The 18,008-nt window shown below is 46.1% G+C and overlaps 1 protein-coding gene across 1 annotated transcript in view; it reads left to right on the top strand.

Annotated features, from left to right (window-relative positions):
- Positions 1-1,901: 1,901 nt before the first annotated feature.
- The window catches only part of DMBX1 (diencephalon/mesencephalon homeobox 1), a 37,795-nt gene continuing 21,688 nt past the window's right edge, over positions 1,902-18,008 (top strand). Inside the window, exon 1 of the mRNA XM_083619333.1 lies at positions 1,902-2,190. The gene's annotated coding sequence lies outside the window, so the exon portion shown is untranslated. The remainder of the gene's footprint in view (positions 2,191-18,008) is intronic.

The raw sequence follows: 18,008 nt of genomic DNA on the forward strand, positions 1-18,008 counted from the left end.
CTAGAGGAGGGGGGGGGGAGAAGCCCTCAAGAAGAGAAGGGTATTATTGTTTTAATCCTCTTATCCGCAGTCATTTTAAAACAGGGCGTTTTGGAACCTGAAATGGCGTCTTGTCCTCCCCAATCCCATCCTAAATCCTTCTGGGATGGGAGAGACTCGAAAGGCAAAGAACCCCCCTGGCATCTATTAGCAGTCCCCGCGAAGGCTTTCAACAACTGCCCTTTTCGGCAGCAAAGGCATGACAAAGCCGAAAAGCAAATAAAACCAACGCTGTGCAGTTAGTCAACTCTGCCAAAAAAAAAAAAAAGTGGGAGAGAGAAAGGGAGAGAAAAGGGAGCTAGTCTTGGCTGCCTGCGGAGGGAGAAGGGGGCGAAGACAGAGACCTGCAAGGTCCATGCATAAGAATGTGTGCGCGCGCGTGTGACGGGAGGTTGGAGGTGTGTGGGTCGGTGTGCGGGTGACAGCATAGAAATCCAAGGGGGTGGAATCTGTTCTGTCCACCCCATTGTGCCGCATCTACTCCTCCCGCCTCATTTTAATCCCTCGGATTATGTAGGGATCCAATCTTAATCCCACCGGGAGTCTTCCCGCACACCCAGAGGTGGGGAACGGTGGGAGGCCATACCCAAACCCCGCATGGGCCAAATCAATTTCCTACGCCTTGCCTAGATGTTATTGTTTATATCCAGCTACCTCTTCTTTGTAATAATAGTAATAGTAGTAATAATAGCAGCAACCACCTCTCTTTACGTTCCTATGCCAAACACGTTGGTTTGGGGGGAAAGGGCTTCACTTCCATCCAAATGGAGGAGTGGGGAGTTGTGATCGTCGTTAAAAGCGGGTCAGAAGCGTCATCAACTGAGAAGTACACCGCTGAGCACGCGCTGGCGCCTCAGGGTTAGAGTGTAGTAATCGGGCCAAGGTCAAGGCGCTGTCGCCGCTAGGCAACTTCAGACTTTTCCTGACTAGGAAGATCTCTCTCCTGTTTGACTTGAGGAACTGAGATAGGTGATCTTTTCCCCAGAAGCCTCTTTTTGGAGATCCCTCTATGCCTTACACCGGCCTTCGCCAAGCTGATGCCCTCCAGATGTGGTCAAGCTGAGAAATCCTGGCAATTAGCCATTTCTTACAGACATTCTGGCCAACCACATCTGGAGGGCACCAGGTTGGCGAAGGCAGCTTGATACCGAGGGCAGGCCATAGATCTAGGCGAAGGCAAGAGAGGGCCTTGGTCTTTGGTTGTGGGGCTGAAACTAGACTCTAAGGAAGACACTCGGTGAGTCGATGCATAAGTGTATTGGAATTGGCAGCAAGTGGGTCTGTCAGACGCAGCAAGTCAGGATTTAAAAGTTTCAGAGAGAAACTGACCTGATCCGAAAGGAAACGCGTCATATAAAGAGCGCGCATCTGCTCCCAGCGGAGCGGCCAGATCAAACCCCCTTCAGGGGGCAGCCAGCCAGCCAGCCAGTCACGCCGGCCCTGGCAATGCAGCTTTCCAAATGTGAATTGTATGGCGATGCTTGGCAGTAGGCCCTTGCCAAAAGAGGCAACTCCTTTGCGATCAAACGTGGCGAAAAAGGCCAAAAGGCGTCTCTCCGCCTTGGAGAGCCGCGGTCACTTTTCTCAGGCTCAGATCCACCACCCACTCCGGCCACTTATTAAACTCTCCTCTGCCCCTCCGCTTCTTCCACGCCAGCCTGGCTTGCTCTGATGATCTGCCAGGGATTCAATTAGACTGTTGCACCTGACTAGGCTTGGAGTAAATGACTAGAAGGGGAGGGGGGCAAAAAAAAAAAAAGCAGCCCATCCACCCTACTCCTCTTAAGTTGCTATTAGAAGAGTAAGAAGGAGGCGGAAGGAGACTTGGCGGCGGGGAGAGATCGGCAAGCCTCCCTCTTGATTGACAGGGTGAAGGACCATTGAAAATCTTGCAGGGGAGCTCCCAGGTCTGTGTGAAGCTCCTTTTAAAAATCCTTCCTGATTCCTCCTCCCCCAGTAGATGGCAGCTTTGCAGGACCCAGAGACAATTGGGAAACCCGGAGCAGGAGGAGGCTGGAGTAAGGCGAGCGCTCCCCTTCCGCTCCCGAGTCCCTTTCTGGGCACCCCACGCTCCCGAGTGAGACCCTGACGGAGGCTCCCCCCGGGCCGACTGCAGCCGAGCCTAAGAGAGGCGAGACTTCGGCTCCCAAGGTATGGCCTCCCCATCCCGCTTGCCCCTCCCTCTGCTTGACAGAGGAACTGCCCGGCGCTCGAAACTTGGCCCAGAGGTTGGTCCTTCCGCGCGTAGATCCCCCGGCGCAGAGCCTGGGCGAGCGAGCCCGAGCTAGCAAGGAAGGAGCGTTTACACCCGGGAAGCGCGGGGAGGTTTGGCGACCATGGCGCTCTCTCTCTCTCTCTCTCTCTCTCTCTCTCTCTCTCTCTCTCTCTCTCTCTCTCCCCTTGCTGGAGAGGTGGGTGGGACTGGGCTGTGTGGTCGTGGGGCTCGTTTCCTCGCAGCAAAGTTTCCAAAGTCGACGCTGTGCTCTTGCGCCGGTTGTCACGGGCCGGTTCCCTATTTCACAGCCAGGCACCGACCCCGCGTGTGAGTGACTAGGCGGCTACTGACTAGCCGAGGCTTCCCATCTCCCACCGTTGACCCAGTGTATCATTACTGGCCAGATGGCTGGACTGCTGTCCGTTCCGCCAACTCTTTCTTCTTCCTCTTTTCCTCCCTTCTTCCCTTTGAACGGCTCCGCTTTTTGGGTTTGTTCTGACTTGGCTTCATTTGGAATAAATTAGTTTGCCCCGTAAATGTTTTTTCCCCTCTCTTTACTCCTCCTTCCTCACCCCACTCCCCTTTACTAAAATAGAGACAAATCTCTTGCCTCGCTTTTCGAATGTAATTTTTAGCAGATGGTTAAAGAAATAAAATTCAGGCGCACAGATTCGTTTGGTTAAAAGCTTTTGCCTGGCGAAGAGGCGAAGCCGCGCCACAAATGGTTTTAATACTCCACTACAAATCTTCAATTTTGTCAAGTCTCCCCTTTGAACTTTCCATAGTACAGGCTTCGGCAGAAAGTGAAGAAGGTGAAAGTTTTGTCTGTGTTTGTTTGTGTGTGCGTTTAAAAGATACTTCATTCTCCTACTGTTTTCCTCACATCCCTTCTATTTGCCTACGGGCAACTAACAGCGCATCTCTTCGTCTGTAGGCACCAGTGGTAGATTGTCAATTTCACCCCTATTTACATAATGATGTTTTAATAAGCTAAACAGCCTAGTGAGGTCCAAGGGGGAGAGAAACGGGGGCGAGGGGTGGGAATCGGGAGGCAGATGGGCGGGGGAGATTTCAGGCAAAGAAGAGAAACCAGCGCCAGTGGTGGAGATACAGCTCAGTAGCATGAGAATGCAAGGAGGAAGGGTCTGGGTTTAAGATCGCATCTGGGTTTTTTTTTACCTGGTGAATAAAAATAAATTAAAATTGCGGGGCGTGGGAACGCCGTTTGAGAGCAAAGTATGTGAAATAGATGGCCTTGAGATCCCACCCACCCCTCCACCGTTGCTAATGCGAATCAGCTGTAGACACACCGGCAATCCAGTTCAGCCCCAAAGTGGAGGCACCCCGGATTCGAGGATTACGCGCACGAAATCTATGCAAAAGTTTATTCTGAAGCAAGTCAAGCCAGGTTCAGTGGGACTTCTTTCTAAATGCGTGTGCACAGGATTTCAGAGTCAATGAGACTTCAGTGCTGCAATCCTATACACACTTACCTGGGAGTAATAAGTCCCATCGAACTCAAAGGGTCTTTCTCCTGAGCAAACGTGGAGAGGACCGGGACGCGTTGGCCTTTAAAGCAGACTACAGAGGTAGACACTCCGAAACTTTGCCTTCACTTGAGTTATGGATCACGCTGCCTTGTAGTTTTCTGTTGTTGCTGGTGGTTTCCTTGGTGAAGCTAGTCGCTCCTTCCCACTCATCCCTGCTCGTTCCTTCACTCCGCCCCGTCCTTGCAAGGCCCCAGTTAAAATATGCTTCAAACCCACATACTTAAATAGGCGACATTCGAAGGGGAGATCGGCCTACATAGCCAGAGATTTCCCTCGGATCGTGGGATAGCGGGTAGGGGAAGATTGGAAGATGAATCAGCGTGGACGGGAAGTCTGGACAAGGACCATTTTTCTCTCCTTAGGTAAATCGGGACCCTCAGCGGAGAAGTAGCCCTACAACTCCTTAATAGTAATAGCAAACCTGCGCCTATCTACTCAGAAGTAAAGCTCCGTGGCTGGGGTTGTAGTCAAAGATATCTGGCAGGGGGCGCAAAGTTGGGGGATCTGTGGCTCTCCAGATGTTGTCGGACACCAGTTCCCATCAGCCCCAGCCAGCAGGGCCAACAGTCGGAGATGACGGGAACTGTCTTCCAGCAACCTCTGGAGGGCAATCAGCCTAAGCCGCCCCACTATGCACGTGAGTGGAGGTGGGGGTATTAGTCAATCTGTGCCCCTGTTTGGATCCAGGCAGATGTACATTTGCATATGGGGGAGGGGCAGTTCCAGAAAATTAGGAAATGGGCTTCCTTTCTTGGTGGGCCAACCCAGTATGCAGGTTTTGTACCTTTAAGGCCCCTTGAACTTCGTGAGAGGCGCATAGGATCGGGTTGCGCCCCTTTCAAAGTCAAATGCTATACTTCTGAGTCATCATCAGGTGTTTGGAATTCAGTCTCGTGCTTAACAATATAATTCAAACTCCATGTAAGCAACCTTAAGCACACTTACTTACAACCGAGTAAGTCCCGCTGAACTCTGTAGGCTTAACTCCTCTGAGAGTTAACCCCTTGGGATTCTGAGGGGCCATTTAAGATCTGCCTGCTCTGGAGAACAAGAATTCCGTGACTCTTTACAAAATGATTTGGGGGGGGGGGAGAAAATGGTTTTAAGCTATACTATCCGCTTATTTTCTTCTGATCAACACTAATATGACTTTTAAAGGGGGGGTTGGTTTCCTGTTACTACTTGAGTATTGTTCTGGGGGAAGGTCGGGGAGGCAAAGTTTGAGAAATAATTTTCAAATACAAATGCAGAGGGGAGCTGGAAATCGACCTTTACAAAAAAAAAAAATCACTCCAACTTCAGGACAAATGTATTTTACCTCGGTGACTTCGTTAACTCGTCGGTCCGCGCGTGTTCGGCTGCTGCCTCTTATTTAGACGGTTAGGTGGTGTTTGCCCTCAGGCCCGAAATCCAGTATCCTTGAGAGAGGAGCAAGCCGTAGGCATTCACGATTTCAGGTCAGATCCGCTGCCCTGCGCTCCGATTCCAAATCGGAGTCAGCCTACGATTGCAATGGCAGTGAATAAATTGTCCTCGAAATGTCAGCCTGCCTTTTCCAGGAAAACACCCCTTAAACGAAACGAGTTAAGTCCCATGGACTTCAACGAAACTTTAATTCCCAAATAAATCTGAAGGTCACAGCCTTTTTAAAGTGGCGGGAATCGAAAGATAACTGAGAGTGTTGTTGAATGAACAGGTTTAGCTGTTTGTTTGAACCATTCATTCTTACGGAGCAACTAAGCAAGAACTGAACTCAAACCGATTGTGCAAAGTTTACACCCACAAAGGCGGAAGTCAGGCAAACACGCGTGACTTCTCCGCTAGCAATATATGTGCTGTGTGTGTGTTCCCCGGAAGAAAGTGATCGGCAACCGTTTAAGCCGAAATACTTGGACTTAAGCACGTTTGGTTTCATGGATGTACTAAAGCGCGCCAAGGTTCTAGTCCCTGGCACGGAGCCTTTAACAGGATTGTGGATCGGGCTCAAGAAACGACGCTAGTTCGGTCCTGTATCGCAGAGGGCGAAGCTGGTTCTGAACATGGCTGGTAGTTTTAAAAGACACCCGCTTCCAAAAAAAAGAGGGGGGGGGATGGCCTGTGGGTCAACGAGGACTCCTAGCGGGCTCTAAATGACAGATGCGAGTCACATTCGTTTGTCCGTAAACTAACAGGAAAGCAATGGACTTGTCTGCACAAATAAAACGTTTGTAGAAAACAAAACCAAAGTGTGTACGCTGTGCCCAGGTGAAAATCTACGGTCTCTCTTTAACTTTTTGCACTGGCTTTCTCCACAAACAATGGTTTGTTTAGATCTGGATGACAACCCCCCAAGCCGCCCCCTTCATCTTCATCTCAGGGACCTCGAGTCAAATGCACCCGGCTGACCTGTAGGCTGCAGCAGGACGTCGGGTGGAGCGCTGCCCGTTAGCCCCGAGGTTTAGTTTCTGACTGTCTATAGACAGGGACTATTTTATTTTATTTGTATTTTATTTGCTACGGTTTCACTCTTTAGGGAACACTAGGCTGTTGTTCGTAAGAGGCAGCAGGTACAAAATATTAGCTCGCTGCCTTCTGATATTTTGGAAACGGTGCCTTTTGAAAGCGCTCTAACGTTTCTCAGAGTCCGGGTCCCAAAGAAGTAAACTCGGAAGTCAAATCCCATTCACGCCCAATAGGCTTTCTCTCCCCCTGCCCCCATTCAAAATGCAATCCCCGCGAGAAAGCCCAATGGAACTCAAGGGGATTTACTTCCAAGTTGACACGTTCTAGAGTTAGGCTGTAAATCGCTGGAGATCGCAAGCTAAGGGAAGACTTTGAAGCACAGTTTAAAGTGTGTGTGTGTGTTGTACTGTTGATGACAAAAGTCTCTGGCTACGCAGACGACTTGAGAGGCTTTAGAAATTTGGCGAAGCTTTGGCCCTGATCCTGAATGTTCAAGGCGTTCGCAAAGGCTGCGCGGGTTTTTCCTCTCCTTGCTGGGCGCCGATTTAAATCCCTGACATTTAATTTTGTTCAGGGAACTTCCCGCTGGTCCGGCCTGTCACCTCGCCCCAGCTGCTAGGATAACCACCCCAGGACGTCTTCCTTGGGGTCCCTCTGCCTTCTATTGTACATCCCATTTCCACACGCCCCCCTTCCCACCCCCCTTTCAGTTCCACTTGGTTGACTCTTCAAATTTTCCATGTAAATGACAGTAATAAATATCTAATCATGTCCTGCAGCTATATATATACGGCTCTCTGAGCAGGGCCTCATTAATGAAACATCAAGCGAAAGGGGGAGAAAGTTTCTTTCTTTTCTTCTTTCTTCCAGGCATTGTGGAGAAAACTGTTTGCGAAGTACCCACGAATCACAAGAGAGCGTGGAATAGCCTAAGAACGCCGTTTATCTCTTGTAATCATCATCATCAACAAAAAATTCATTTCGAGCCCTGTTGGCTGGCCAGCTTTATATATTATGTAGCTATGAGTGTATCGCGATGTGTGCGGGGAAAATAATGTTAGGAACCTCCATTTAAACAGCTCCGACTTTATCAACACAATCCATGGCGGAGCGTCTCCTGCGCAAGCTCCTGTGAAATGAATGAGAGCGGCGAGGGACTAGCTCTTGCGCACCCTTCACTCATTTCAGAGGAGGTCCTGGAGGTTCCTGCCCCTTACCTTTTGCAAGATCGCTATTAACAATCTTTCGATAACTTGCCTCAAAAGGCTCGCGCGCGTGTTGTATAGCGAGAGTTTCCAACGTGAAAAGTGGTTGTTGTTTTTCAGCAGAAATGAACTTTCTCTCCGCACCGGCAGAAAAAGAGAACCCATTTTGGGTGCTGTGTGTTAAACAGCCAGGCCAGGTGGAGTGAGGAAGGAAGAGCGGGAGAGAGAAAACAATATCACAGGCTATTAGCATCTGTTCTTGGGTCAGCCCGCTATGGAGTAAAGGCAAGCTTCGGGGTTACTCAGAACTCTTCGTCATGCTCTCACAATCCTTCCCCAACTGAAAGATTCGACGCTGCATCTGTTGGGAGGTGCATCGTTTACCGAGAGGAGAAAAATATAAGGAGTTAGACTTGGGGGATGAGGGAAGAAGGAACCCTGCGGATCAGGACACGAAGGCAAAAGTTAGAAAGTGAAATGGACAACATAGGAAACAAAGCCGACAAGAGAAAATCTATAGCACAAGAGAAAGCAATGGAAGGGCAACTAAGGCTGCAACCCTCTTCCCACTTACCTGGGAGTAAGCTTCAGTTGAATTCAGTAGGACTTACTTTTAAGTAGACATGGTTAGGCTTGCGCTGTAACTTCTGGTTTTGGACCAGCGGCAATTTTGCCCTTCATTTGCCCTGCACAGAGAACAAGACACTTCAGACAAGTATTTGGAATCAAGTTATTCCGCGCATCTTGCCCTTAGAGATCTTGATGGGAAATCCGTCTCCCATGGGGTTGTTTATTCTTTCACCGGAAAACTGACACATGCCCATCAGTGGCGTGACTCCCCAACAATTAATTGAACCCATAAAGCGCTCTTAATGCCAGCGGGGGCGGAGGGCGGGGGAAGTTGAGATAAGTCTGAAATGAAAGCGCACGAGATATTGTTCTCCCAACGCTAAACAAATGGAGTGATTACATTCTCTCCAAACGCATCAGTCACGCTACATTAAGCAGCAGAGAGCTAATTATCCCAATTAGGAGGCTGATTTATAATTAATGGCTTGGACCAAGTGATAATTGGATGTTAATGGATAACAGTTTTGTCTGGAAGTAGCCCCTAGCTTCCCTAAAGGCCAGCTTGCCTTTCCATCCTCTCCTTTCCTTCTACTTTTGCTCAAAGCAAATGAAGGAAAAAATAATCTGCTATTAGGTGAATCAGTGAGAACGGTAAAGGCTGGGAAGGAAGGTGACTGCAGTGTTAAGTAGAATCAGTGAAAGTCTAAGACTGGGAATGACGGGTCTCAGTTATACAAAATCTTAGGGCTGCAAGGGACTATACCGTGAAGGGTTTAATAAAAAGTTTTGCAATTTAAGCTTCTAGAACTCCTTGTTTTAGTGCTAATAAAAGTGGTAAAGGCTGGAAGCAAGGCGATTTTAGTCAGTCTTGGTTCCCTTGGTTAAGGGGAATAGATGGGAGTATAAGATTAGGAATGACTGGTCTCAGTTTAACAGAATCTCAGGGCTGGGAGGGAATATACATGATCTGCTTTCATATGCCTTCCAGCTGTACCCATTCCCACCCCACCCCCTGCTATTATGTAAATTGCTAAAACATTTACTGAATTAATGTCCAATGCAGAGCTTGCCTGCCTGACCGCTCCGTGCTAGTGTAGAATTGAATTCCATAACTTTCTTTACACGTGTGCCAGAGGCTGGGAAGTTGGAACATTTTAGTCTTGAGGTGTGTGGAATAAGGTGTTGTATCTCAATAAAGACAGCTGCACACATAGCATCATAAAGGAGACAGCAAGAGAGAGAGACAGAGACAGAGAGACAGAGACAGAGAGACAGAGACTTTCTGGCAAGGACAGAAAGAAACTGGATTTTCCCCAAATTCTTTGACGATGGTCCCCTGCCTGCTCTGCTACTCTGTCCTGTTCAGAGACCTGCTTTTGGTGGCAATACACAGACAAGGACAGGAACTAGTGTCTGAACACCGCAGCAGGACTTTAAAGTGTTGTGTCTGGGGTGTGCAGGGAGAGGGGGCATGCGTTGGGCTGGCACTGATCTTGTTCACTTAACACTGAAGAACTGCACACCTTATCTTCTTCTTCCAAATGACAGAGTATGTAATAACTTTCTGCACTGAGATGGTTTCCTTCTGTGTACAAAAGTGTGTCTGTCTGTTCAGAGTAAGCCATTAACAAGAGAAAGCACCAGATCAATTGGGAACAGAAAGAAGAATGAGCGGCTCTCCCCTCCCAAACATTTATTTGTGATCATTTATTGACACCTGAGAGGTAAACTTATACAAAGCTAGAGTTGGCATCCGTCTCTCTCAGGAGACAATGCAGTGCACCTCTGGGAGTGAGGTCAAGTTGTTGGGGGGTTGCAGTGCCTGCTGTGGCTGTATAATAATGATCATTAGCACATGTCTCCAAATATCCTTTTGGTCACATAGGCTTGAATGGCAAATGTTTGTCTCTGTCTTTCTCTCCAAAGCCCTGTCTTAAGACAAGAATGCCAGGTTTCACTTTCACGTGGTTTTAGAATTGATTCCATCTTGCATTTTGTTACAAAGGAATTCCAGGTGCTTATTATTGTTGTTGTTATTAATAATATTAAAAATACTGCTTGGTTGTAAATAGAACCTCTAAGCAGTTATAATAATAATAATAATAATAATAATAATAATAATAATAATAATGTGAGCTATGGGAATAATCATAGCAATGCACCTTATCACATCTACTATCCAAGATTTCTCTGCTGCCTTTGGACCAAAAAAGCACTAAGGCAGCTTAAAACAGAAAAAAGCCCTACAACATTATACTAAGAAAATACAACTTACAAAAGTTTAAGATGGCACTGGCTTAATAACAACTTTAAAAAATCAATAAATACCACTACCACACCTAAAACAAAAAAAATGTCCTCTGCCTAAAAGAAAAGAAAAAAACTTTTTTTAAAAAAAGGTCAGAGATCACCGCATTGGGTCAGTGTCTGTCTAGGCAGTAGCTCTTTATAAGGGCCCCAGACAGGTGTTGGGGTGCAGAGCAGCTGGGAAAGCTCTCCTCCAGTTGTTCTGAATGCAGCCTCTCCCCTGTAGAAATGCCTTATCTGCCCTCTCCCCAGCTGGTGATTCCAAATATAGGTGTCCAGTTACATGCATGTATGTGCTGGCTGCCCATATACAACTGGCAGGGCCAGCCCACCCATAAGGCAAGGTGAAGCAACTCCTTTGGGTGGCAGGATCCACAGGGGCAGCTGACCTGGCCTCCATGGAATGCCTCACCTGCTGCCTCTGTTGCAGTGGCAGCGACAGCTCTGATACTTTCCTTGGAGGCCGGATTCACAGCCTCTACAGTGGCCTCTTGGCAGATAGGAGTTACTGCTAGTCTCCTCCCATCCTTGTTCCCAATGTAGATCTTTATTGCTTCCTTGCTCCAGGTATATTTATTCCCAACCCCAGTTCCTGATGCAGATTTTCACTCACCCCATCTTCCCTGGCTGGAGCAGGTGGCAGGCACCATTTTGTGGTTTACCTCAGGCGCCAAAATGTCCTGGGCTGGCCGTGGCTATTGGACCAGGTTCAAGGTTAGGTATTAATTTACAAGACCCTTAACAACTTGGGTCAAGCACCTCAAGCACTGCCTAATCCCTTATATCCCTTTTTAATCCCTGAAGTCTTGGGGAGAGTCCCTGTTAGTGATCCCGCCCATGGCTCAGATCCACAGCTCATTTTGTTCAGTATTGTGGGCCCAATTTTGTAGAACTCTCTTCCAGCTGAGGTCAGTCAGGCCCCCTTCCAGCACTGATTGAAGGCATTTTGATTTCCTCAGGCATTTTAATTGAAATCTGATTTTACAGTTTCTAACGGATTCTTATATTTTCTGTATGTTATTCCTTATACCACTTAGAGACCATTGCAATTAAGTAGCACATAGGTTGTTAAAATAAAACAACAAGAAGAATAGTAATATTAAAGACATTAAGATATACCACGCGTATCTATTTCTGCACTGATTGAAATCTCTCCTAATTGCCCCAGATTAAGAAAAAATTCATTAAATCCTCTTGAAGAAAAAAAATCAGGATAATCTAATATGAGATCTGATCCTGGGTCTGCTCTGCATGACCATATATGAAGGCCGACACAGCACTGAGCAGCATCACTTTGTAACGTGATAACTACTATAAACAATGTTTACCGACCATGGACAGTAGTTATAGTTGGTGTGATGTTGCGGCCTGACAGAGCATGCTCCAGCGACCAGACAATAGAGTTCTGTCCACTTTGCAGACTCTGGTACCTGTCACAACATAAGGCTTATTAGCTGTGCCCTGAAGGGACAATATTAAAGACTACCAGAAAAGGCTCCTTCCAGGTCAGACGAAGTGGACACTGTCACGAGAGGCCAGGAACTATTTTTTTTCTCCACAGCATTGGTCTCTGTAGCCTGTGGATAACTGTAATGGGTTTTGTCCCCAGAGTCATCAATCTCTCCTAAACACCAAACACATCATAACAAAAAGCCAGAGAAACAAATTCAGCAGTGTCCAAACCAAAATGAAGACTTCTGGCTATAGCAGCTAGGCGTGTTGTGCGAGGGTCGGGATCAAATTGATCAAAGCCAAACAAGCAAACACATCTGCATTGACATTACTGCTGGAAGAAACCTCCAGATGAGATGCCTGAAGTTAGATTCCTAAAGCTGTGCTAAGATACCTAAACCAAAGCAGCCAAGCTTTTGCTCTGACTCATTTATTTCGACGTTCTTTCTGTTGCTTACATTAGGATTTGCAAGTGCTTTCAAAAATAAACCTGCATTGAGCTTGTAGATAAAAAGGTATGAGTGCAGAGAAGGAAACATATTATTACCCTTTCCAAAAAGGACTGCCAAATTAATTTAAGTTGTTACCAAATCCCTCTGAATTTCTTAGTTGTTGTTTTTTAAAAAAGCAAGGATCACAAAGGTTTGTAATTTTAAACTTCTTAAAATTAAAAAAAAAGCTTCTTAAAGTTATTATTCTGGTGCCAATAATAACAATTTGGCTTTTCAGGCCTGTTTGCTCACTTCAAAAACAATCAAATATTGTCATCTTTGTAGCTTACCATCTGATCGAGAATTCTGATGAACTGAAACACATCTGATTCATCTCAGCTAAAGTCAATGAGGCTACCACCCAAGCCCTAAAATCATGGCTTCATGTGTGTGTGATATGTCATGTCACTATTTCCCCCTCTGCATCATGTTCTCCAACATGTAGAGAGCCAACGCTCATAATGTACATCATGTTATTATAGTGATATACTTCAGCACATTACACTTGTTAAAAAGGTACAGGTTCTATTCACTAGCTCAGTACATGGTGGAAAGAACAATCGTACTATAACATACATAGCACATGAATTTATTGGGCAGAGTAGCACCATGGAAAGAGGAAAAATAGTTTTGAAAATGAATGTGTGAAGCCACTCCGAGTCCCACTGATAGTAATGGAATTTATTTCCAAGTTCAGATTGTTGTATGATATCATCAATTTACCATATATTCAAGAAATGTGTTTGATTTGGGAGTAGAGGACCAGGGAATAAAAAGCAGAACCTATCTTTATGACAGATCTAATGAAAAGCAGTAACACCAACTCTGTTCATGTAGACCAGCTCTCTAACAGGTCCTTGGACAGCATGTTTATAGCAACACATCTGGAAACATGTGGTCACAGCTTGTGTGGACAAGAGCCACACAAATAAAATTCAGTAGGTTATATCCAAAATGGCAGAACACTTTATTTTCACCAGTGCCCCCCTAGTCAAACTTCTCCTGAGGGTTAGGGAACCTCTAGAAAGGTATGGGATATGGTGGCTTGCCCTGCAGCTCCATCTGCCCAGTGGACCACCACACATGCGCTGGAGCTTCCTCTTTTCTGGAACAGATGGGAGGAAGGGGATGGAATCAATGGCTGCTAGCCATGGTGGCCATGCTCTCCCTCCATTATTGGAAAGAATACCTCTGAATACAAGTTGCTGGAAACCACTTGTTGGTTTCCCAGATGTATCTAGTTGGCCACTCTGAGAACACGATGCTGGACAAGATGACACACTGGCCCAAACCAGTGTTATTATGTTATTATGGAAGCTGGTTGCACCAGCAGCAATTACACATGCATGACTTTGTCTACAACCCAACAGCGTCTCACCAACCTTGCATTAGCAAGAAGCACTTTTGCTACTGCAAATTGACCCTTGGATATACAATTCAGCGTCTTTGATGCCTGCAAAGCACAAAGTTTCATAACCACAAGGAAGCAATCACTTTAAAAATGAACTGTGCAAAATTGTCAGACAGTATGTAGCAAACAAGTCTATACTGGCAGAACAGATTATCTTTTTTCATCTCAAATCCTTGCAGTAGTTCTGATTAGGCTATTGTATATAAGCATAAGGAACATGGCATTTGTTTTTGTGTAATACACAGCACAAGCAGTCTCACACTGCTGCAGTCAAATTATTTTACGGTTTTTAATTCTTTGCTGATGGGTATTACTTTTCTACTTAACTGAGTGCTTAATTATATTATTTTAAAAAAGGAAAATGTTATTTGGACTAGCCTATCTTTTGATCCTAACCACTACATGGAAAAAATACAAATCAACGGAACTTACGCTCAATTAATGTGCCTAGGCTCTGCTATTCCGCATATTTCCCCCCAAATATCCACCTTGTTAATAGGAACTAAAAATAGGCTTAAACACACAGGGCCAGATCTCTGCTGTCTGTGCATTCAGCATCTGTTTGTGAAGCATGTGCAAGAGAAGACCCTCATATTGACGAAAATTAAGAAAAGAAGCAAAGTCTGAGAACAAAATATGTTACTTTTTGCTGATTCATTAACTGTTCTGATTGGGAGTCCCAATTTCCCCCTTGAGTCAGATTACATTTGTGTTGTGGGGTCCATCTTTCCCTCCATCCCTTTTTTACACAAAGAAATCTACAGGCCAACTAGGGAAAAGGAGAGAAGAAGGAGAGAAGACAAGGGGAAAGAGCAATAAGGGTTTCTGTACCTTGCATGATTTAATTTTCTCCTTCATTAAAAAATAAAATAAAAAATCCTTTCCATTCTTCCATCATACCAGCCAGTTTGAACTCACATTTTGAGTCTGGATATGCAATACAGTGGTACCTCGGGTTATATACACTTCAGGTTACAGACGCTTCAGGTTACAGACTCCGCTAACCCAGAAATAGTTCCTCGGGCTAAGAACTTTGCTTCAGGATGAGAACAGAAATTGTGCGGCGGCAGCATGGCGGCAGTGGGAGGCCCCATTAGCTAAAGTAGTGCTTCAGGTTAAGAACAGTTTCAGGTTAAGAATGGATCTCCGGAACGAATTAAGTACTTAACCCAAGGTACCACTGTAATTAATTACCAGATTATATAGGAAAAGATTCAGTGTGACATGCCTCGTGGTCCAGCAATCTTCTATCATGTACATTAGAGGGACATGCTTGCTGAACAACTGTTCCATGTATAACTACTTATGGAAGTGGAGTTCCTACTAGGGTACATTCAAAAAACCTCACTTTGTGCTGGGCATTATGAAGCCTTCTTAGGCTCAGTGGTGTAGGAAGGGGGGTGCTGTGGGTGCAGGCCGCCCCAGGTGTCATCACTGAAGGAAGTGACCGTGGGCCTGGCCTGCAGCACACCTGTGCCACAAGTCTCTCCTGGGGAGTGACGCAGTGGCTTGGGCACCTGCAGGCTTTGCGCTGCCTGAAACGGCAATGGGGGCTTGCAGACTCCATGGAGGTTCTGCGCAGCATGCTCTGCCCTGGCATTTACGCCGCCCCAGGAACCCAAGCAGCTAGCTATGCCACTGCTTAGGCTCTCACTGTTGCCCCATCTGGACTAAGAATGACTTCAAGAACATGTGCAACACTGTGTTGGTCTATGACCACACAGCAGACTGAAACCACCTCTCTAAGCAATTAGACTGCCATTGGAGATCTCATTACAGAATCCCTGACAGATGTCTGTAGAAGCCTGTTTGAAATCTACTTTCTGATGGAATTTCTATTGCCCAGAGACAGAAAGAGGAGGCTGGCTATCAAAGAGCAGGAGATTTCAGAATTTTATGGCTCATGGGTAACAAAAGAAACATGTATGGATTGCTAGAGAGGGAGGGAGAGATGCCTAGTGGTGAGCTAGACGAGACAGACAGCCTGTCTTCCCAGACTATATGTGACCTGATTTGTGTATGTGACTCCTCCATAATATGTTCATGTGTTCGGCACCAGGACTGGGCTACATGCATGCTTTATGTGAAGGATGTTGAGTGTGAGGAACAGGAACAGCCAATGTGGGAGGGCAATGTTGCAAAGCTTCCCTCCCGACAATGGCATTACTTATGCTTACCTGAACAGTGTGGGATCAGGGCAAGATGGGAGTGGCATTGGGGCTGTGGGCACTCTGGCTGAGCCAATTCAGTGCTCCTGCTAGTGAACCCACACAGCTCCATCCTTGATGCTGCCCTATCCCATCCAAGTAAATGGCAGTAACACCACTGTCATTATTGCTCTCCCATGTTGGCTGTGCCTAGTGAGGGGATTCTAAACACAGGCATAAATGCGTTCATGTCTCAAACTACCACTCAGTTTTGTAAGGAGACCAGCATCAAAACATCTTTAAAAACAACTTTCCTCCCTGGAGAGAGAGTCCTGTAGCTAGGCTGCCCCTGCCAAGAAGCCCCTCTCTCGCAATTGCAACCCACCTCACTTCAGATGGCAGGGACACCTGGAAGAGGAAGATGAGAGTACACATACCTTTCAGGTAATCAGGTTTTGAAATAATGTTCTTCAAAAACTTTTTCCCCCCAGCAGTGTGGAAAAGGTGATCAGGTAACAAGTTCAAACTGAAATCCTGACACTTCTCCCTTGTGACAATGCTGGGTGCTTTTGCAGTAATCACATGGCATTCCCTTCAACCATGTTTTTCTCCTTCACATAAATTGTCATACAGACTGAGCCAAAGAAAGCATGTATTAGCATGCCTGTCTTAAGATACAGGCAGAATTGAATAGATTATTATTAAGATTATTATTATTATTAAAAAATAAATTACCAGGACAAACTTTTCCAAGTGATCATTCAGGCCCAGTGATGTGAGTTTCCGGTACTTCAGTAGCATGTGAAATAAGAACTGCAAACTGACGTTTTAATTTTTTTTTGCTGATTACCTTCCCCCCAAATCCATCTTAAAATCAAAATTGCTTTTGTTACTACCACCCATTTTTTGCTGTCTATTGACTTTTTCCAAATTTATTAAGTCCACTGGAGGAATTGGGGCTTGAGTTAGCAACTAACTCATTGAATTCATTTAAATGGAACTTGGACCTGGCTAAAGCTGGTTGTGGCATTTTTTGATGTTACAAAGATACACCTTTTCTCCAGACCTCAACCATGCTATATTTTGTCGCTGTGGAAAATGCAGTTCTCCCCACAGGTTGCATATCTGCTGCAACTGTCATGCGGCGTTGTGGCATGTAGGTGCATGAGAACAACACACACATCATAATCCCATGCGCACAAACTTGGAAACAAGTCCCACTGTGTGGAGTGCCACTCCCACCCCTAAGTGGGGGCTAATTTGCCGCACCTCAGCTCCCCTGAGAAGAAGACTCAAAATGGTTTTGCCCTGGAGAGGAGTTGGCAAAGGGTCAGGTGGGCCGTCAGGCCAATCAGGATGAGGAAGAAGCCAGAATTTCACCCTTCAGTTTGAAGCACCCTCTCTATGCAATAGTTGCTTGTTTCAGGGCTGAGTAGGAATTTTTTTGGGAGTAGTCTCTGATTGTCCTTGGGAATCCTCTTTTTTGCCTACTCTGTACTGCTGGGAGTCCTGTTCTTGGAGTGGCATTTTTATTTGTTTAGTTGGTTTTTAGTCTGGACAGGAAAATGCCCAAGGCATTATTGGGCTAAGGGCACTCTTTGTCACCCTAGGATGCCTTGGCATTGAGGCCCTTTGGGGTAAGGTTACCAGACGTCCCCGTTTTCCGGGGACAGTCCCCGGATTTATAAATCAGTCCCCTGACAAAATCCTATCATTCCTAATGAAGTTGAAAAGTGTCCCTAGATTCACTGAAAAAAATCTGGTAACCTTACTTTGGTCTCTCTTTCAGGCTTCGCAAGACCGGAGTGCACTTGACATGTTTACATACCCAAAGTTCTTGTAGTGAGGAGGAATAATTCTTTCCAGTCCTTTATTGTGGGATAACAGGCGGCACCTTGTAAATGTGCCCAAGAGTGGGGAGGGACCTGATTCCTCCTGCCAGGGGACTTCCATGTCCACATAGTGGTATCTCAGGTTAAGAACTTAGTTCGTTCCGGAGGTCCATTCTTAACCTGAAACTGTTCTTAACCTGAAGCACCACTTTAGCTAATGGGGCCTCCCACTGCCACCGCACGATTTCTGTTCTCATCCTGAAGCAAAGTTCTTAACCCGAGGTACTATTTCTGGGTTAGCGGAGTCTGTAACCTGAAGCGTCTGTAACCTGAAATGTCTGTAAACC

The sequence above is a fragment of the Podarcis filfolensis genome, assembly GCF_964270895.1.
Source record: "Podarcis filfolensis genome assembly, chromosome: 6".
NCBI lineage: Eukaryota > Metazoa > Chordata > Lepidosauria > Squamata > Lacertidae > Podarcis > Podarcis filfolensis.